We start from the raw sequence: 19,437 nt of genomic DNA on the forward strand, positions 1-19,437 counted from the left end.
TCCATGTATGAAATGGGTGAAACTTCACATTCATGGTGTCTCCCAGAAGGCAAACCATTTGGCATAATTAGGCATGGAGCAAAATTATTACCCTGTAGTATTGTCCTGGCTTTATATATTCAAAAAGAACAGTCTCCTCTGAAACAGAATATTTACCCCTTCTGGAGAATATTTCAGGCTAACATGTTAGAAAACAAATTGACAAGCACCTTATCAGAAAAGAGAATAAGGCCAGACTGGGAAATATGCCTTGCCAAGAATATCAAAACCACTATAATTACACATTGACTGAAAACTATTAAGTTAATAATAAAATGAAAATTGTCATTGTTGGATAGAACAAGACAGAAGGCTTCCTCCCAGCTGCAGAAGTCTAAATGATCAGAGTGGGACCACTTCAGTATTCCATTCTTAAATGTAGACCTCAATACCCCATCAAACCTCTGTTTGAAAGAAAAATTTAAAAGTAGATTCAAATGAAAGAGATACTGCTGACAAGAATAATCTTTTACATAGAAAGCATAAGATATTCAGACAGAGAAAGAAAAGCTAATCTGAACCTTGAAGGACCACACAGATGATATTTTAAGACTGATATTTTACAATATTTTTAGATATCAGAGTATGACAATAGGATCCAAAAGGTGTAAAACCTATGAACAGAGTTCTTACTGATAAGCAATAGGAGCTGTGCTTCGATAGGCACAATTATGTGACCCACAGCCATAAGATTAACATCAGAATTTTATGCTCTGAGCTTTGTCTTTTTGTACTTGAGCAGTCAGCTACATTTCTTGACACATTCTCACAGAACTGTAAGCAATCTCTCACCTGCCCCATGTAAAACGAAGTGACCAAGACCTCACAACTGCTTTATTTCATCAAATAAGACTCTAGAGAAATTTTATCTATCAGTAAACAATTTAGGAAATTTTATGCATGATTGTTTGATTTTTTTTTATTATTTTTTTACTTCCTGGAAAATTTTCAGAACATCTTTCAGTCAGGCTAATGTTTAAATTGTTCCCTGCTTATTTTCTCCCAAACCTTAGAAATGCTGCCAACTTTTCCACAGGGGGCTTGCAAGATTTAATAAAAGTACCTAGTTTAGACATGGCTGGAGCTTATCAGCTTTATTTTTTCAGGCTTAAAAATTAACAAGTCTGGACTATTGCTAATTGTTTGAGTTGTACACAACAATAATAAATTTCAAGCCTCTTCCGTTTCCTCCAACAGATTACACAAAATACTGTGTTGTCTATAGGTCTCTGTGCTTCATAGATTGTAAACTTATGGTGACACAGACGGACCCTGCAAACTTTCAGGGAATATTTTTATCACATAAATTTTAAAAAAGTTTCATTGTTATAGAGGGATTAGAGAGACCAGTTGTTGGAAAACAGCTTATACATCTACAGGAATTGTTACACTTAGATCAACAATATCTATTCTTATTTCTGCTTCTTTACAAGCACAGTGAGTGCAGAGGAATTCCAAGAAATTCAACAATGCAATTGTGAAAATTTATAAAGAAAACAACAATTTCTTTCTCTTTTTAAAGAGCAAAATACTTTCTTTTTAGCCTATATGTCTACAGACTATCTAAATTTACAGGAGAAGACAAAAAGAAAAGGAAAAGGAAGAAGGAAAAAGAAAAAGGTTAAAAGGTAAAAAAAGAGAAATACTTAAATGGAAATAGATTGATTACTAACAATAGAAATATTTATATCTACTTATAGAGTTAAATTTAAAGTGGCACTTGCACCAATGATAAAAACAAAGGTCTAATAAGTAGTAATGAACAGAAGAAAGGACAATTGTGCTACAAGGTAAGCAATCAGTAAATGACACAGTGTGCCACAGCGTAGCTATGAGCTAGCTAAAACAATATTTATACTATTTGATTAGTATAAATTATTTGTTGTATTCTTTTTGCCACTTCAGGCAATTTGAATTAATTTGGCACAGAAGAGAAAAGTAGATTTTTTTTTGTTGCCATCTTCCAGAAAAACTCAACCCAAAAATACAGTAACAAAACTTTCATATTTCCTGTTGAGCCTAAAGGCTCAATTTAAGCATATCTTTTTCGCTGCACCTAAAATAATTAATGAGTGATTGTTAATAAAACCTTTACTGTAATGTTAAGGTTTAAATCCTGCACCTTAATCACAGCAGCTATAATAAAGAAAGCACAAGAGAATCTATGAGGATATATAGTGTATAAATGTTTGTAAGAAGGCAAATGAAAAAAAAACTCCTTGACACCCATGAGAGTGATAAAGAGTTTCTAGTTTTTTCTTCAGCATATGAAATTTCTCTTCATTTTTGAGAATGAAACTTTGAATCGAAGCTTTGCTTCATTATTAAAGTATTGTTGTGTGTAGAAATATAAATGTCGATTTTATTTCCAGACACAGCTACAACCAGCAGCCAGTGAAGAGATTGCTACAGATTAGCCTCTCTCAGAATGATGTGAAAAGTAAATTACAATCCAACCATGAGTCTGCAAACCTTCCCAATGTGCACACTTCACCTTCACATTCCTGTTATTTCTTTCTCCAGTCCACATGGTCATTACTTTGTGCTTAAGCTGTTCTTAATGCCTCCATTAAATTATTAAATAATTTTCTAAGTATGCTGAAATATTTTTTATTTCATTTTCAAAAGTCTCACTAGAAATAAAATTTAGATGATTGATGAAGGCATGATTAGAACTGTCTTAACTTGAAAAGGCCAGACTGCTATTCCTTAGAGACTTTAATACTCTGTATTTGAGTCTGCCCTGAATGACATCAGTCTAATAATTTGAACTGAAAAACAGTATTCTAAGAAATTCCATGTTTCCAAATTTCCATCTGCATTCAAGTCAATTTAGATAGGAGACATATGTCTAATAGACACAGCTTGCTAGGACACCTGGAATTTAACTAAACAGTAATCTTACTGCATGTCTTAATTAAGAAGCAATTTTTGAGTATAGCACTGTGTGATGTACTTTTTTTTTTGCACTTGCAAAATTTTGTAAGGCCGTCTGTTATTTTTGCAGTGTATCATGTAAGTGTTTGGCTTTGTATTATAAAGGACAATTAAAAAATTTAACACTTTGAAGAGACTGCAAGTCTGCTGCCACTTGCCTCAGTGAAAAAATGCTATTTACATTCTTTTGCACTGTGCTGAGGACAATTCAGTCAGAGGACATAATTCACTGCCTTACCAAGGTTACAGTTTTGTATTCATGATCAGGAGTGTGAATTCTGACAAATCCCAGTCAGGTTCTCAGGGGGCAAGTGGAAAATATGCCTGTCTGATGGAACATGCAGTCAAGATCACAGCCTATACCACTATCCTTCTCACCCTAAACTGATCCCAAAATGTACTTAGCAATGAATCCACTGCTCCTTACAAGTCTCATATCTCTTCTCATTAGAAGTATTATTTCTACTGAAGATTATTTTCAGACCAGAGGAGATAAGTCTGGGTGGGTGCTAAGTGGCTGTCATACAAACAAAGTTGTAATTCACAGCAATTTGAAATAAAATTGAGAGAGCCTAGGTGGCTTGTGATGCTGGATATGGAATCTCATCCCTTCATGGATAGAATGCTAGAATGTGACACAAAACAACAGCTTTTCAAATGCATTGCACCAGTATTCAGAAACAAAATTATGAAGAAACTGGAGATGGGGTATCTTATTATAGCCTCATGTATGGAGGCATACACAAAATATACAGATTTCTAACATCACCATCTGCTCCATCCACATGTACACTTATATGTCATCCTCACAGTGATTATAAAGATTCCACCAGTACCCTGCAGCAAGGAAAACACCACTAAATACAGTTCACAAGCTAAAAAAGAAAGATCATTTCCACTTGTGGAAGGCATTTTTCTCTATTTTATATGGAGATTCCTCAAAGGTGCTTAAATCTGTTGGGTCATATTTCTGAATTTCTCATGATAGGCTGAGGACAGTAGGGAGTCCAGCTCTAGGCTAATAAGTGTTTAGCAGCTCAAAATGGTGTGTCCCATTCCTCTTGGCCAGAAGGACCACAAGGGCCTCAAGGATGCAGGGGAGAAGACAGAGAAGACAATTCCTCTGGGGTTCCAAAGAAGTCTTCTCTCTTAAAACATAAATTAATCAAATAAACATGTGTCTTTGGCATGTGTGTGATGCTTTCCTGAAGTCTAAATTGCAGGTCCAGCTGATGAGTCTATGTTGAAATGAGTCACCACTGTTCACTCCAACACCATTCAAAGCACTTGGAATATAACTAGAAGCAAGAACCAGTATTTTGGATGGTGTTACTTATGACAAGAATTTGGGAACAGTCTGCATCCAGATAGAATTTGAATCAAACAGTACATTATTTATTTTTACTGCTGCCTGACACTGTCTGTTTCTCAAAAATCGACTTTATTAGAATCAGCCTCAGTCAAAAAAATTCTGCAGAACAAAATTACCTCATAGCATAAAAATGTTTGTATTAGCACAAATTTTCTTCATCTGTTAATAAGACCTGCAAAATATCTTTAGATATAAGAGACAGAGGACATAATACCTACTTATTCTTTCTTCACCACTACTAAAAACTTTTTCATTCTAGATATTCTGACTGAAAGATGATTTAGTCAGATACACCAGTTGTTAACAAAAACAAAACTCAAGAAAACTGATATAGAATTTTGTGTAGTTGTGACAAGCGAATCATATACTCAAGATGTGGTCTGTAGGAGAGATTTGTAAAAGTTCTGTTTTCATTAACCCAATTCATGTGTTATGGTTTTCAAATTCATTAGTTCTTCATGTAAAGGCCCCAGATGGCAGCTTGCACTGATAATACCTAGTAATGACATGCAATAAAATTCACAACTGACTCATACTGAGCCTGCTATCTACCAGCACCTCCAGATCCCTGTCTGCCTGTCTTGCTCTCCAGCTATTTGTCTTCCAAATTTCACTTGTGCCTGGCATCACTACATCACAGGTGCAGAATCTGGCATTTGTTCTCGTTAGATTTCATCCCATTAAAGATTTCCCAATGCTCCCAACTATCCTGATCCCTCTGCAAAGTCTCTTGTCTCTCTAGAGAGTCAACAGCACCTCCCAGTTTGGTATCACCAGTGAACTTGTTAATGATACATTCTACTTCTGCATCCAGACTGTTGCTTAAAGGTATTGAACAAAACTGACCCTAGAACTGATCGCTGAAAAAATGCTGCTGGTGCCCCTTTACCAGACAGGCCCGTTCACTACAGCCCTCTGAGCCCTGCCTGCCCTTCATCCCCTTCTTCGCCCAGCACATTTTGAACATATAATAGCACTAGAGAAAGGCCTTTTCCGAGGGCATGTAGTGACAGGACCAGGAGGGAAAGGCCTTAACCTGACAGAGAGTAGGTTTGGATTAGGTACTAGAAGGAAGATCTTTACTGTGACGGTGGTGAGGTGGTTCCAGTAAACAGGTTGCCCAGAGAATTTGTGGATGTCTCATTCCTGGAAGTGTTCAAGGCCAGGTTGGATGGGGCGCTGAGCAACCTGGTATAGTAGAAAATGTCCCTGCTCAAGGCAGTGCGTTTGGAACTAGTTGATCTTTGATGTTCCTTCCAACCCAAGCCATTCTACGATTCTGTGTTACACCTTTAGGTGCATTCATCTTAAACCAGTATATTTCATGGTAAGTGTGCTACGTAGCTTGATAAAAATAATATTTTATCTGGAACATGGTGGAGTTTATGTAAAAAACCCCTATTATTGGGTATAGATGCCTTTTCAGATAATTTCATTAATACCCTAAGCTTTTCAGTTTTATGGATATCAAAAATGTGCCCCAGCATTCCTCTTGGGTCATTCTTTCACTTTATTTTTCTTATATTTGAAAGTCTTTTTTGGCACCCCTTTTAGCTTATGCTTAGAATATTTTGTGAATAAAATTTTACATTGGAGGGCTGGCTCATTATAGTGTTTTGCCTGCACAATCAAGTAGCTTGGGATGACGGCAACGGGATAATTCATACCAGCTTTCACCTGGAAATATTATTAAATTCATTAATAGCTCCATTCATTTTGCTAGGATTAGTTGCATTCTTAACATCAACCACATTGCTGGATTAAGGTCAAACAGTTCAGGAAGTTTTTGCTGGGTATACTATAGACATATAATTCAACTAGTGAAAGGAAATCTCGGAGAACAGACACTGCTGGACCATGAGACACGGAGACAGAAAACAAAAAATCAGACTGCACTGAATTATCAAATCTGTTCCCCATAAAGGGAAAGAAGGGTTTCTAGGAAAGTTAACCAGTTCTGAGAGTCTGCAAATTAGAAAATGGTCAAAATACTAGAAACAAAGAAGTCTTCAGTTTTTACACCCTTTTTTTTTTATAACATAATGATGAACTTGCAGTATAATGGAGAGGCAGTAAATATATATGTGTGGTAAAAGAGACTTCTGCATGTGGTGGGGGAATAAGGAGGGAAAGAGAGACTCCTTTCCGGATCTCAACAAGAAAGGCCCAACAAAAAATGGCTTAATACAAAAGCAGTTTTCATAAGATGAGTAACAATAGTACTCTAGATAGTGAAAAATCTTCCATCCCTCCACATGCTGGGAGCTCCTCATTTGTGCAGCGCCGCACAGACTCCATAGAGGTTTTTCCAACTGCATGCTGCACAGATTCCCTGCACTGAGAGGTCACTCTTCTCCCCCATGCCACAGTGCTCTTGTTGCATAACAAGCAGAATCAGCTATCTTCCCTGACAGATCAGGCTGCTTCCCCTGGCACAGTGCCCAGAGGTCCTCAGTGCACACCTGCATTCCACATGCAGCAGCTGCCCCAGCTCTGAGTACAGTGCCCAAAGCAGCAAGCAGAAAAAGCCTGTTCAAGATCACTAGCTCCTCGAATACAAAGTCATCTCTGAGGCTGCCAATATAAACAATTGAATCAGAAGTGCTGGTATGAAACTTCGATAAATATTTATGTTCACCGCAATACCAGGAACAACTTCCTTGAAAGGAGATTTGAGGTACTGAAATTATGCAAAAGAAAAGTGGCAAAGAGTCCACACTTCAGCATGCTTGTTTGGACATGAAAATTCTAGAGACACACCTATATTGACAAGAAGACATACTAGAATAAAGAGTTAAAGGCCTTCATGCTTTCCATAAGTTTTGCAAAGCCTGTAATTAGCACTGGCTGTGATCTGCACATTTTTTAAATAAACAAGGAGCTATGATTCTGTCAGCCTACATAAGACTCTTGGTGAGGTGAAAAAGGATTGAAGACCATATTCAAACATGTGAAGAAGGGTTACTCTAGTTTTTTAAAATATGCTGGCCATTGTCACTGTGAGCTTACTGGCGTTTATGCACACCCTGCAGCCGCCTGGATCAAGGATTTTTATCTAAACTGTGATAAATTGGTGCACCATTATTCACAGTTCAGAAATGCGATGGCACACTGTTTTATACTTAAGACTGGGCATTCTAGTTCCTGAAATAACTGTAAACTTTCCAAAATTTAGGTTTACCTCTGGCTCACATGTGAACACCTTGTAATTAATAATTTGATGCACCTTGTGGTAAAGACACAAACTCAATCAATCTGACATTATTTAGAAAGAGGGGAGGGGGCAGTCGCAAGGCAAAATACTTGGGACTACAGAAGAGCAGGAGCCCTTTTCATTAGCTGGCCTTCATCTGCATCCAGTGAATAGGTCTGCAGTTAAAATCTTTGCATGGTTTCCCTTTTTGTCTTATTGGCTTTGAGGGACTAGCAATAAAGGTTTACCTCTCTAGTAAGACTCAGACATCTTTTAGAAAGATGACCCCACAATGTCTTAAAGAGTGAGGAGAAAAAAATTATATCCCTAACGTGGCCTTGAGGCTGAAAATGTCATAGGTGGTGAAAATGAAAGAGATCCGAGAAAATATTTTGTATTTGTGTGAGACAGAAGAACTAATAAAAACTATTTAGGAAGAGAAATTAGTTTCTGTATTCCAAAGCAAAAGGAAAGCTGCTGCTGCTGACTTTAGGAGTGATGACACTTCAAAGCAGTCATCATCATGAGTGGCAACATCCAAGAATATTACATAGAATGTCTCCCAAAAATGGGGAAAACAATCCACAGTACAAAACACCTTTCCAGTCTGCTTCATCTAACAAAAGCAGGGCACATAAAAGCAAATGAGGAAGTTAAAAATCTGTTAGTTTGTTTCATGATGTCCACATATATTTGAGTTCCCATGCTGTGAATGGAAAAGCATCCAAAGTGAAAAGGTCTTGCTGTCCCAAACTGTTCACTTGCAGCTAATTCTTCCTCTGGACACAGTGGTTTCTTTGTTGATTTTAAAACGCACACAATTTAGAGAAAAGAAAAACAGGAAGGAAACAAAAAATCCTCATAATGACATGTGGTTGTAATGTTTTGAATTTCTTTTATCTGTCATAAACATCTACAATATGACCTGTATGCATCTATGGGTGCCTCTTATAAACTACATGAAGAAAGAAATGCAAACATTGCTATAACTCTCTCAAAATCTTAACTGCCCTTTCATCATGTTGAAAATGCTTAGAATATAATTTCTCCAACCTGTTTTCCTAGGTTAAAAAAATGTAGGATTACATAATCTTTTTCTATATGTATGAATCTCAAAAACAATTTTGAATACATTGGTCCAGTTCAACCAGATTTGACAAAGGCCTCAAAAGTATAAAATTTATGCATAGACAGTTGGGTATACCTTAAGGAGAATATAAACACCTTTAGAGAAGTAAAAACTAGAGAATAAACTCATCATTTACTGGACAACAGAATCTAAAAGGAGTGAGATTATATGAATGCTTTAACTGCAGAAAAGTTTTTACTGGGCGCAAAAAAAAAAAACCAAAAAGGCCAAACATATCGTTAAAAAAAATCTATAAACAAACAGATTTAAATAGATTCATTGTGAAAAGGGTGACGGTGAGACTTAGCAGAAATCCATGACCTACATCTGAAAGCATCCCACCAGCTAAAAACTAAAGCTCCTGTACTGCATCTGTGAACTGAATTCTGTCCTGCAAGGAACACCAAAATTGAAATACCAAGCCTTCACAAGGGTGAAAGCTCACTTTAGTGCATGTTAGCAGAAATCTATTTCCCATCTTTTGTGGTCTCACTGCATATCCCGCAGACCAGCCGTGCCAAACTTGCCCTGTCTCCAAAGCCAGCAGTGCTGCCATGAATAATACCCAAGGTGCAGGAGTCAAAATCTCCCTTCACAGGGAGGTCCATCATCACAAGTCATCTGCTCCATCTGCAGTCAGGTCCTGTCTCACCACCCATATGTCCTAACCACCTGTCAACAAATATTTGCAGCATCCTTCCTTCTGTGTGCAATATAGTGTGATATAGATATGGATTCCTGGACAATTATTTTAAAACCTTATATCTCATGTGAAATAGTAAAGAATACCTTTATCATTGATAAATAAAGGTAAGATATTCTGGGGCAGAATTACCCTGTTAAACTCGGACTTGGTGTTACTGTCTTTATTCCATTCTACTCTTTTCCCATTCTTATTTTCATATTAGACAGTCTAAGGAAAAGGTTACCTAATATTAGGTTATTTTATGAGTCACAATAAGTATTGAAACCAGACAGAACATCTTTTTTTGTTGAAATTAAATAGGGAAAAAATTAGTATTTTGAACTATGATAAAACTTCTTTAATGCATGTTGTCTTTTGTCTTTTTTCTTCCTTTCCTTTTGCTAACATACACTCAAAATTTAATTGAAGCAAGATTGCTTTTTGTAAATTATTATTATTATTATTATTGTGCCAAAACTTTACTCCTTTAGTAAGTAAACTGATTTTTTCATATTTATGAAAGATTCTACTGTAGTTAATGCCTTTAAAAAGACAGTCTGATTAGAACTGAGAGAAAGAATTCACATTTAGCACATGCCTCCTTCAGAAAAACAGAGTAAAATTACTGAAAAAATGGGAATATTCTCTACATTTGTTTTGCAATGTATTACAATGTCTAAGTTAAACATGAGAGTAAAAGTAGCTATAAACTTAGAATAATACATTAAAAGCACAAGACATTTTTCACACTTCCACAGAATGAGGAAAGCCATACAGTGCTCTGAAAACATGTTTGATTAAACCAATAGCATCACTAGAGATAGAGTGAAAATATTCAAAGGTGATTAGTAGTTATCTTTCTCAGAGCTCCTGCTGTGTTCACATTTTTGGTAAACATGCATGAAACAAAGTCTGTTAAATTATCATTTACTTAAAACTCTCACAATTCCAAACCCACTGTTTGTGTCAACGTGCCATTTAGAGTCTGTAAAGCAAATGTTACACCAGTGAAGATGTTGTTATTAATCAAACTCCATAAATTTAGGGTTAATGCAGGTCCTAGATCACACTGAGTGCAAAAGCAACTCATATTTATAAAAATGAGAGCATCTATTACTAGACAGCAGTTCAGGAGTCTTTCTGTGTCCAGATGAGACAGCTTTTTCTAAGTAGAATTTCCAAGACAAACTTATGATAAGTTTAAGCTGTCTGATTGCAATTCCCTACTGCCTTTCTGGATCTGACCCAAAGCCCATTTAATTCAGCTGGAGCCTGTCCACTGACTCCAACAGGCTCAAGTTCAACTCCCCTATAGTCTACATAGCAATGAGATATTACTCAAATTTGATACAGCTGAAAATACTTTCAGCTTTCCCACCATTTTTAAAGACATATATTAATATGGGGTAATAAAACATCCTTGCTCCAGGAAATACTGAATTTCTGTTCCGCTAAGACCAGTGGAGGTGGAGGGGCAGAGAGCCCAACACCAATCTTAGCAGACAAACATCTAGGAACTATCCAGCACCTTAATTCCCATTGGTTTTCCTGGGAAATAAACACATTTAATTTTTAATATTTTGCTATATATAATATAAATAAAATACAGTGGCATATACATTTTAATATGTAATCTTTATTATTTTGCTCAGACCTTGACACCACCTTTAGCTCCTGTTGACTTCAGTGGGTGACTGAGACTTTGACAGCAGACAGGATCAGGCTGTCTGAGTCACCTGTGTCTAGTCAATGCTAAAAGCAGAAAAATTACATACAGCAGTGATATAGTACCCCCATTTTTTCACATCACAAACAAATACGTCCAAATTTAAAAATACTGTTGTGCATCTGCTCTGGATGCCATATTTATACTTCAGTGCTTTCAAAGAACAGTCTTTTAGAAATATTCTGAAGTGTTTGTAAGAATGAAAGCCAGGTTTAATGATTAAATTTACTCTATTCAAGCAATATCTCCACTTTCGGGAAGGGGAAATTTACTTCTGGTATCTGCTTCTAATCCTCTTACAAACCCTTTTGTTGCTCTTGCATCTCAATCTCCTTCCAGAATTTTTACTTGCTATCTTAATTTCACAGATGTTCTCAACAAGTAGTGGGTTGCAATTTTGCTTAGGTGAGCGTTTTCTGATTCTGTTGGAAAGATATCAGATACGGCAGCAATTGGAACCAATGGGAATATAGCACTGCGTACCCATCAGGGTGAAATAAACAGGCTTTTCCTTCCCTTTGGAGAGGTCTCAAGGGAAAGGAGTGCAGCTGTGTGTTTCTGACCCTACAACAATGGGAACTTTATAAAATATGTGGTTGCTATCTGCTTCCAGGCATAAGGAGTATTTCATGTTGTAGCTGCACAGGCTGTGCTATCATGCAGAATTTTCCCTGGAGCATGCATCCAGCACAAAATGGTTCCTCAGCTTTCAACCACACTGTAACAGGAGAAAATGTCAGACTACTTGACACCATCCTCCTGATCATTATGTTGTGTCTGGGAGGGACCAGAATGAAGACACAAAGACAAAGCAAATTTAAGCACCTCAGAATGCCTGCGGACCCTGTGAACTCAAAAAAAAAAAAAAAAAAAAAAGGGAATTTCACCCCAAAAGGATAGGCTAGTTCTTGCTGCTCTAACTCAAAGGCATCCTGTGAGAAGCACGAAAGATACAGTTAAAATATAATGAAACTATTTGCCTACTCCTATGGACACCTTCCAGTCCTTTAGGAAGATGGTGAAGCAAAAAGGAGTAATCATTAGCTGTGGGAATTTTTTATTAGGTGGGGATTTTTTATTTTGGCAGAAAAATAGTTTTCTCTAAAAGCACATACACTTCTCTGAAAAAATATTTCATTTTTACTGAGAAATCTTTGGTTTTAAGTTCTTTTTTTTTAAATTTAAACAATATTCAGGTTAATAATGCAAATTTTAGAGACTTCTATCTCCCCTTAGTGGACAGACCTTTCCTTGCTTTGAGAAGCAACACAAACAGAGGGGCTTTGGTTTTCCCATGTGAGCATTGCATAATTGCAAAGAGGTTTGTTTTCCTGTTTGGCCCTTCTGGAAAGGAACTTCTATTATCAGCCATGCTACATGAACAATGATATAAGAGATTCTAAGGAAGTTCTGGTTCAACTCATCCGGTCTCAATGGGATAAGAAAAATGACATTGACACTTCTCAGCCAACACACATGAATACAGAAGGCAGTGTATTCCCTTCTGTTCCAGAGTGTGAAAAAAGACTGAAATATGGGCAGGCAGAGGCAAAGAAGCCAAAAAAAATTAGGATTCATTCTAAAAATCTTTAAAGTAGAGACACAAAACAAATCCACGTATATAAATTTCACAGTCCTGTATTTTTGGTAGAGAATGAGTTTCAACTATCTGAGCCAAGAATCAGTTTTTTCTAGAGACTGCTTTGTTAAAACTCACTGCACCAAGTTTTTCTCACTTTAGAAAATTATGATCTACAAATTCAGACACAAAACCCATTTCCTAACTTCACACCCTTGGGTTTTATTTGGATATCTCTAAAAGACATAATTTCCAGTGTATCCTGGGATCTTGGTGACATTAGCAGACCTCTTAACTGTTTGTTGAACTATCCTGGCTGCCCACGTTTTACTCAGAGCACTGAATCACACATAACTATCGTGGGTCCTGGAGAAAAGAGCAACAAGACAACTTGAACCCATGACCACAGGAGTCCATACAGCACCTCAAAGCAGACGTTCTCCTTTATCACTGCATTTTACCTCAGCAGGTCAGAGTTCATGGAGAAGATACCAGATTTACAGATTTTGCTCCTGTTTTTACACAAAACTTAATACTTTTTTCTCCCTGATTCTGATTTTTACTGAACACTTATATATATGATATTTTCAGAGAATCTCCAAAATTTTCAGTACATCTTTAAAAACACTTCATATGTAAAAAATATGCAATTACTGAGTTACCCAACCAGCATTTGAATTTCAGTCTTTGTTGAGCTAGAAGATCTCAGGCTGGATGCATAAGCAATGGTTCTCTGTTCTTTCTATCTTAGCACCCTCCCATATCTCCTTGTGTCAATGACTGGTGCAGGACAGCTGCTGTGATTGATGTCTTGCCACTATCCACATACACTGCAGCCCTGAGCCAGCAGGATTTAGGACACATCACAAACCGAAAATGTAGACTTCTTTGTTTCTCATCACCCTGAAACACATGCTAAAAATACTGGGAAAAAATTAAAATTGGGAATGTCAATTCAAAGAGAACAACATCTCTCAACTTCTGAGTGACATTTCTGCTTACCCTCAGATGGGTGCTGGCAACATTCAGGAAGTTGCTTTGCATCCTCAGCAGCTCATTTCCACTGGAAGTTATAACTAGAGAGCCACTTCAGAGTTTCTGGGGCATTTTTGTATGTTATATTTCTTTAGCCCCAAGGCTAAAGAAGAAGACCTCTGCTCTTTGTCTTAGGAAATATTTACCCATTTTATTTGCTCATGCCTCCTTTTCCCACTTCCATTACTCATGTAGACCTAGTTGGAGGTTGGGGTGGGGGGAAGCTGACAAATACAGCACAAAGAAATGAGGCACCTCACAGGGCTTTCAGCAATAATCCCTTTTCTTATAGATGCTGACACCTACTACAATGATCTCACCTCTTCTAACCCTTAGTCACCTCAACAGCTCAAAGTAAACCTCACCTCTTCACTTTGTACTCTGCTAACATCTGTGTTAGGATGTGAAGCAGAATAAAGGTCACAAGTTTTATTTTAGTAAGGAACCTTAATGTTAAGGTGCCCTTATTTAGTGCCTTAGCGTAGCAAAATACATTTTATTCTCAGTATCAGCAGCATTCATGGTGTAAGAACAACACATGAAACAGACCTGGATAAAATACAGACAGCTAAAATAGCATTTATGTAACCCCTACTCCCACTAGCTAAAAAGGCAGTTGATAGAGCAAGGGATATTTCAGTATGAAGTTTTATTTGGGATCCAGTTTCATATAAGCATAAAATTTCTAAGATGGAGACAGCACAAAGGACACCCAAATATGACATAAGCATAGCTTGGACCTAAGTATCAGCAGAAGTTTTATTCTTTGAATATTCTAATAAAGGATAAATGTCCTTTACGAAGGATAAAAAATAGCTTGTTTGTTCTCTTCGTCTATAGAAACAATATCTCTTCAGAGCAATCCTCATTTTGTAGTGTGGGATCTTGTATGGAAAATCAATAAAATTGTCAGTCTTGCTTTAATTTTTTTCATATATGAAGTATTGTGCACATTTATTTGAGTTCCCTGTCTTCATTGTTTAAAAATAAATAAATATGAATATTTAAATTATCCAAAATAGGTATCACTTATTGGAAACTAAGCAAGAAACTAAATGGCTGAAAAGAGAAAGCCAAAAATTAACAGAAGACTCCTTCAAAGTTTGTAAGTATTCCTTAAAGTTCTTTTAAAATGAGTTAATATAATTTCATTTCTCCAACTCCACTCAAGCTGCCAGGGCTGTCACAAAAAAAAAAAAAAAAGTGGTTTTCTAAAGAAAAGTATTAAACATAATCACTGAGTTCATAGGACCAATGAGAATTCCTGAAAGGAAGAGTTCTTTCAGTGTTTCAGTCACGTATAAGTTAGCTGCAGAAATAACAAATTTGTGGACTGGGTATTAAAGACAAAATTAAGAGAAGTTGTTTTGGTTCTCAGTTTGAAAATGTTGCTTTTTTCAAGTTAAAAAAAATAATGGAAGAAATTGCAGTACTTTTTATAACAGGCAGAACATTCCTCCAGTTTTTATCCCCTTTTTGTTTACGTTTTCATCTGTTCTGAAATTCATCCCTCTTTCACAGAATCAGCACAAGGACCAGGGACATCCAGTGCTGTGATGACATAAATGCCTGGTGTCCAATTGTGTGCAATATTTAACACAGACCTTCAAGCAAGCACCTCTTGTGTTAGATAAGAACTCCAAGGTATATTACATCACAGCCAAGTGCTAGAAATGGAACTCCTAAACTTCATGTGGGAAGAGAGTCTCTCTAAGTCCCTAATGGCTGCTTCTGTGTTGATTGGCTATGACTCCAGTTTGAACTCCTGATGTACATGCAAATTACAGTGTTATTTTTCTTTCTGCCTATTGCCATTGTAAAAGTAATTTAACTGACCGAAAATCTTGCCCTTGATTGTACAGACATGATGCCGAAGAATGCTAAAAGCTGTTCGACTTCTAATCTAGGGAAAACGTAGCATATGAATCTGGAAGCCAGAAGGCCTATTCAATAATGTCAGCTGGATATGATTTTTCATTGCATTTTTTTTCTTATCTTACTGTCCATGAGAAGCTGGAACATATGTAGATGTTTGGTCCTCTATGGCAGAGGATTCAGGATTCAACTTTTGTTAATGAAAATGGGCCAACTGGATAGCAGAAATCAAGTCAGCTGGTAACCAAAAGCACATGGTTCATCCACATGCCTGTGACTCAGACAGCACTCTACCCCACATGAATATTACTTATATTTGTCGAGCTGCTAAGTTTGGAACACAGGGAAGCCTGAGAGAAGCCTACCTATGATGGCCAGTACATTCAGTTTCTTGAAGTTCTGTATCATTTTAAAATTGTTGCCAGGTGCTCACCAGAAGTTTCTAACATGGCCAAGTTTTGTTTTAATATCTTTGAGCCCAGTCATGAGCTACTGAGAGCCATTTCCCATTTGTACTGGTGGGCAGGATACCAATCCATCTTTTCTCACTTGTTGTTCCTTCTAGATGACACTAACAAATTTACATGCTTCCCCTTAGCACACCAGCTAAAAGCAGAAGAAATTTTATGGGAACAAAAAGAGAGAAAAAACATGAGGGTAATTTTCTGTAACTGCAATGGAAGCAGACTGCTCGACTTGACAAAATATTTTCATAGTGCAGTGTGCAAGGACTCAGCACCAGCCTCTCGTTGTTTATATAACAAAAAAAAAGAATGCCTAAAAAGTCACTGAGTCCGTGGGAGTTTTCCCCTGGCTTTGAGTCAGACAGCTTGAGATCACAAGTTTTGCTGCTGATACATAGTCTGTTCTCTGTTTCTCACTTCGCTTAAACCTGGTAATTACTAGACCTTAAACACAAACCGCCAGAGTCACCAGGTCCACTGAGTTCCCAAGCTCCTATTGGCTTCCTCTGCATTACTCCAGGACTTTCAGTGCCTACTGATTTATTTTAGGGTTGAAGGACCCCATCACCCATGCTGATATTCTGATACCTGCTGTTGTTCCTTTGACTCCGTAGTTTCTTCGACTCCATAGTTTCTTCACAGGCACAACCATAAAACTACATTTAGTTCAGCCTTCAAAGCATTCATTTCCTACATCACACAAATGTCAAAAGGTATGGAACTGAACCTGCCAGTGATTTAAGAGCATGAAATTCAAGGTTTCTCTTTAATTGCAACCCTGATCTGGAGCATTAGGATTGTATCTGTGTGTACAGCCAGTGCATCCAGGCCAGTAACTCCTTGGGGGGTCCATGAAATCCCCAGCTAGTTATCTGCCTAGAAGAGATAAGGGCCTGGTGTCAGACAATAGATCAGCCTAAAAATAGGTGTCTGATTGAACTCTGCACCACCTTCAGAAATGTTTGACTGACTGATACAGGAGTTTTCCAGGTAGAAACACTGGGCAAATTACCCAGTAGGTCCTGCTGTGTTACTCCAAGTTTTATGCTTTAATGCACTGATAAACATCCTGGTTGTAGTCTAACAAAGATTCCCAGGCCACTCTTGCTACGTAATTGGTCAAACAGTGCATAGATAGTTAATTATAAACAGTAAATAGAAGTATGACTGTTTCTTATTAGTTGGCTATTTAGATGTTTTTATGTTGTTTAGGTAATCTACAGGAAGTAATTACGTATGACCTGGACTGTAATGCAGGCTCATGACCAACTGAGTTATGACAAATGAACAGAAAAATGATTTGTGAAACTCACCTCATCAAGCTGAAGACATTGTTGCAAGGATGCTTGCAACTGAGACTCATTTTAACACCAAACAATGACAAATAATTTTGTCCAAGAGATCTAATTCCCTGTACAAGCATTATTTTTTGATAGGAACTTTTCTGTACCAGCATCAGAGTCTTCAAACACTGCAAGTGCACGGAAACTGGTCTGATTTTGTCACCTATGCTGGAAAACATTCTGATCCTATGCTTAATAAGTTAAATTTCCTGATTTAGGATTAAAAATAAATTAATTTTTGGTTATTCATTTTCAACATAGCAACCCATCAGAGACCATTGGGATTATTAATCATGTCAGAACATTGCTTTAAATGGCCAGAGACCAAGTCTTGTGGCAAAAATTGATTTGTCCAATCCTTTGAGTTCAGCTCCATTGCCAATATGCCCTATCAGTTTCCATTAAAAATTGATGCTCCTTTCATCACTTTTTTTTTTCCAGCATGAATATTTTAAAGTGACATCAGCTGGTTTCCTGAAGTCTACAAGTAATCAGGTAATCCATTGCTGCCATCTCTTTACTTAAGCAGTATTACACAGGTCAAAGACCAGACTATAGCCTCCAACATGTCTTCCTGATATATTTAATGGCCCCCGTGGGAAATGTGTAACCATGGCATTAATAATGCTCAACAAACAGATTTTTTTCCCCAAAAAATGCAGCATTTCAGCAGAATCATGAAATAAATTCACAGTGAAGCAGAGCAAAAGTCAGGAAGCAGAATATGGGAAAAGATAAGAAATTGTCATATATCCTACTGAATAATATCAGAGCACAAAGGCAGCTCTGGAAACTAGTGCACATTAGGATATCGTTACACATCCTCCAGTACTATGAAGAATAATGAAAATGTAAATTCTTGAAAATTGCATGCACCCTGTTCTGTTCTCTGGCCTGCTTACACAAATTTTTTCTCCATAGTTTGCATGATCTTACTTCCATGATCAATACATGGTTTTTTATAACTTTAAGAATTATAGCGCAGTAGAATATATTCCTAGGAAATTTCTCTAAAAGTGTACTGGGAAGAATTATGTGAGCAGGACAAGCCAAGTAATGTACCTGACTTTTCTTTAGATTTTGGAAAGTTGGCAGTGTTCAGCACCCCAACTCACTTCCAGTTACAGAAAAGGTCTCTATGGTTTATTTTAGTCTAAAAATAAGAGTTGTTGCTGAAGTGAAAGTTTTATAAAAAGTTCTATAAAATAAGTTGAAAGGCATCATAACTAATCCAAAGAAAGAAATCTGCGTCTCATCTTTCTGTTATTCCTACACACAGCACAGAGCAAAGAATGCTTCACATGAACAAGAGGCCAGAGAGCAAAAAACAATGCAAATGAGTTTATAAGAGTAAAGGTAATGAAAACAGACTTCAAGTGATGGAGACTCTAGTTTGTTTCTGGAAGTACAGAGAAGCTACAAACCTCCAGAACTGTGACATGGAAAACTGATGTCTGTAGTAACCTTTGGAGAGCTTTGATTTTAACAAAGCATTTCCGTTACTTGATTAGTTAATCACAAAATAGGTCTAATCTAATCCTGATGTAATTCAGTTGAAGTTCATGGAATAAATCACTTTTACCTTTCTCTCCTCTGTTTGTTTCTCACTTTGTCCACATTTCCCTTTGTTCACATCTCCCTCTCTTCACCCAGCCTCAGTTAACTCTGTAGGTACAGCTCTACACAGCACACGCAGTGCTGCAAGAACCGTGCTTTGTCACCCCCTCCCAAGAGTGATTCTTCTTCCCCTTTCAGATCCAGTTCTGTCTCTTAGTGTGGCTTATTTCTAGATCAGAATTTTATAGCATTTATTGGGGTGACTGTTAAACACTTAAACATGCTAACAGGTCCAAGAAAGATGAATGTTTTACAAAGGCAAGACATTTCAACATTTAATATAAATGTGTCCAGCTTTAACTAGCAGCCAAGAAAGTGATGCTGCTACCAGCTGTGGTCATTTTCATGCTTATGTTTAGCAGTGTTATCATTAAGGCTGAAGCTCTACTAAAGAAGGCTGGTGTTCAAAGCAGCCTGTGACTGAATAGTTTGTGGTTATGTCT

General features: G+C 37.1%; 1 long non-coding RNA gene across 1 annotated transcript; it reads left to right on the top strand.

Moving 5' to 3' along the window:
- The first annotated feature begins 15,398 nt into the window (after positions 1–15,398).
- On the top strand, positions 15,399–18,775 carry LOC135295494 (uncharacterized). The gene is made up of 4 exons (XR_010357611.1): positions 15,399–15,465; positions 16,649–16,747; positions 17,819–17,872; positions 18,657–18,775. It is a non-coding gene; the product is annotated as an uncharacterized LOC135295494 (long non-coding RNA).
- Positions 18,776–19,437: the final 662 nt, after the last annotated feature.

The sequence above is a fragment of the Passer domesticus genome, chromosome 2 (genome assembly GCF_036417665.1).
Source record: "Passer domesticus isolate bPasDom1 chromosome 2, bPasDom1.hap1, whole genome shotgun sequence".
NCBI classification, from domain to species: Eukaryota; Metazoa; Chordata; class Aves; order Passeriformes; family Passeridae; genus Passer; species Passer domesticus.